Here is a 2,500-nt window from a genome sequence, read left to right as displayed (position 1 = left end):
GGTGTGGCTTATTTATGTTTAAAATAAAAATCTTTGTCAAATTCAGTGGGTGCGGCTTATATATGGGTGCGCTTTATAGTCTGGAAATTATGGTAGTGACTATTCTTTTGGTAAAGTCAAATCTTTTTTTACAAAGATCAATAAAGATGAAAAATGTGCAGGCTAAAGATTCTTTTCCTGATCGCAAAATGTTTGTTGATTCTGTTGGGAGGTTAATGAGAAGTGAGGGTGAAGAAAAGTTCACCGTTCAGGAAATATATAGATGAAGGAAAATTCCTGCTAAATGAAGATCAGAACTTCAGGCAGAGGATGGGGTTTGAAACAATGTAGTTTTCTCTGCCTTCACATGCTGAAATTTGTCTTGTCTCTTTTAATATTGTGCAGAGCTGTGTAATTAGTCCTTCTGGGGTTTCTGATCATGATATTGTTATTTGTAGTGTGTTTATATCAAATATAAGGTCAAAGAGTTCCTATTGGCATTTTAATGTGTCTTTGTTGAGTGATGCGAAGTTTAAAGAGGTTTTTCGAATTTAAATAAAAAGGAATTGAAAAAAAGAAAGAGTTTTATAAATGTAAAACAATGGTGGAATTTTTTAATTTGGAAAGAAAGAATGGCCAGAGTAGATACATTCACTCATTGTGATCAGAGAACTGGCAGGAGCTTACAGTGCTGTCTGAAATAAGATACAGGGCTGTAAGGTTCTATAAGGATCTGTATGGGAGTGAATATAAAGATGATGAGGAAATGTCTGCCAGTTTTTATCAAGGTTTACCGAAGCTTCCAAAAAAGTCAAAGGAGGCACTAGAGAAGCCTTTGTGTTCACAAGAGCTATGGAAGGTATTGTAGATTATGGAGAGTAGAAAAGCTCCAGTACTTGATGTCTTTTGGGAGGTGTTGGGAGAGGATCTCTTGGATGTTCTCATTGAGAGCATAGCTGAGTGTTTTTTTACCAGTGTTCTGTAGGAGAGCTGTGATTACTACCCAAGAAAGGTGACCTTCAAGAAATTAACAACTGGAGACCAGTGAGCCTAAAAATCTTTTCTAAAACTCTGGCAAATAGATTAAGGGAAGTGATGGGGGACATCATACATCCTGACCAGACGTATTGTGCCTGGTAGGTCTATTTCTGAGAACATTTTACTTGTTGGAGATGTAATAGAGGTTGCTGGCCTATTGGGCATTAATTTAGGGCTCATCTCCATTGATCAGGAAAAAGCTTTTTATAGGGTTGAGCACCAATATCTTTGGAACACCTGTTATGTTCTTGGTTTTGGCCCAGGTTTTATTGAAGAAGTTAAAGTGTTATATAAAGACATTGAGAGTATGCTAAAAATCAATGGTGGTTTGTCTGCCATAGTGTTAACAGGGGCATAAGACAAGGTTGTGACTCTCTGGAACACTTTACTCCTTAGCAATCGAACCATTATTAAACTAATTATGGTCTAATATAGAAGACCTACTGTTACCTCATGTTAACCTGCAACATCAGATATCAGCTGATGTAATGATAAAGGTCAATGGGCAGAATGATATAAATACTCGAGTAGTATTTATACTTTCACACGCACACACACACACACACACACACACACACACACACACACACACACACACACACACACACACACACACACATACTGCATAAAAGAAACAGATAGTTCTCACTAAATAAAATGTTTCAATATATACACTCATTTCAAAACACACAGGATGTGTAATGTGTAGAAACTGAGAGAGTGAAGTGTGTGTCATTGTGTATCTGCAGGTTGTGTAATTGTGAAGTATCAGATGAAGGCTGTGCTGCTCTCGCTTCAGCTCTGAGATCAAACCCATCACACCTGAGAGAACTGGATCTGACTAAGAATAAAGTAGGAGACTCAGGAGTGAAGTTTCTCTCTGCTGTACTGGAGAATCCTCACTGTAAACTGGAGATACTGTGGTAAGATCATCTCTCTGAGAGTCACATGACCTGCTCCTCAGTAACACACATTCTCTAATAGTGAGACTGAAGCAGAGCTTTTAGGTTCAGCATCAATGTTCTGAGGAGGAACTTTATAGTTGTATTTTTTTACTTTTGTTTGTTAGATTAAATTCGTGTTGATTAAATTTTTATCTTTTTATAATCATGACTTTTTATTGACTTTTGTATTGTTTTAGTTTCTAATATCTAATATATGTACAAAAGTGTTGATATACATTGAGGAAAATAAGTATTTGAACACCCTGCTATTTTGCAGGTTCTCCCACTTAGAAATCATGGAGGGGTCTGACATTGTCATCGTAGGTGCATGTCCACTGTGAGAGACATAATCTAAAAAAAAATCCAGAAATCACAATGTATGATTTTTAAACTATTTATTTGTATGATACAGCTGCAAATAAGTATTTGAACACCTGAGAAAGTCAATGTTAATATTTGGTACAGGAGCCTTTGTTTGCAATTACAGAGGTCAAACGTTTCCTGTAGTTTTTCACCAGGTTTGCACACACTGCAGGAGG

At 36.7% G+C, this 2,500-nt stretch overlaps 1 protein-coding gene and 1 pseudogene across 2 annotated transcripts in view; one reads left to right on the top strand and one right to left on the bottom strand.

Annotated features, from left to right (window-relative positions):
* Nucleotides 1-2,500, bottom strand: part of LOC310738041 (uncharacterized protein) — a 924,051-nt gene that overhangs the window by 688,550 nt on the left and 233,001 nt on the right. The gene's annotated exons all lie outside the window — the stretch shown is intronic.
* The window catches only part of LOC310738272 (NLR family CARD domain-containing protein 3-like), a 21,858-nt pseudogene that overhangs the window by 14,093 nt on the left and 5,265 nt on the right, over nucleotides 1-2,500 (top strand). Inside the window, exon 10 of the transcript XR_014538204.1 lies at nucleotides 1,767-1,940. The product of XR_014538204.1 is annotated as an NLR family CARD domain-containing protein 3-like (transcript). The remainder of the gene's footprint in view (nucleotides 1-1,766; nucleotides 1,941-2,500) is intronic.

The sequence above is a fragment of the Silurus aristotelis genome, assembly GCF_946808225.1.
Source record: "Silurus aristotelis genome assembly, chromosome: 15".
Taxonomy (NCBI): Eukaryota; Metazoa; Chordata; class Actinopteri; order Siluriformes; family Siluridae; genus Silurus; species Silurus aristotelis.
The sequence above is the reverse complement of the archived record's forward strand: the minus strand, read 5'-3'. Positions and strand labels throughout refer to the sequence as shown.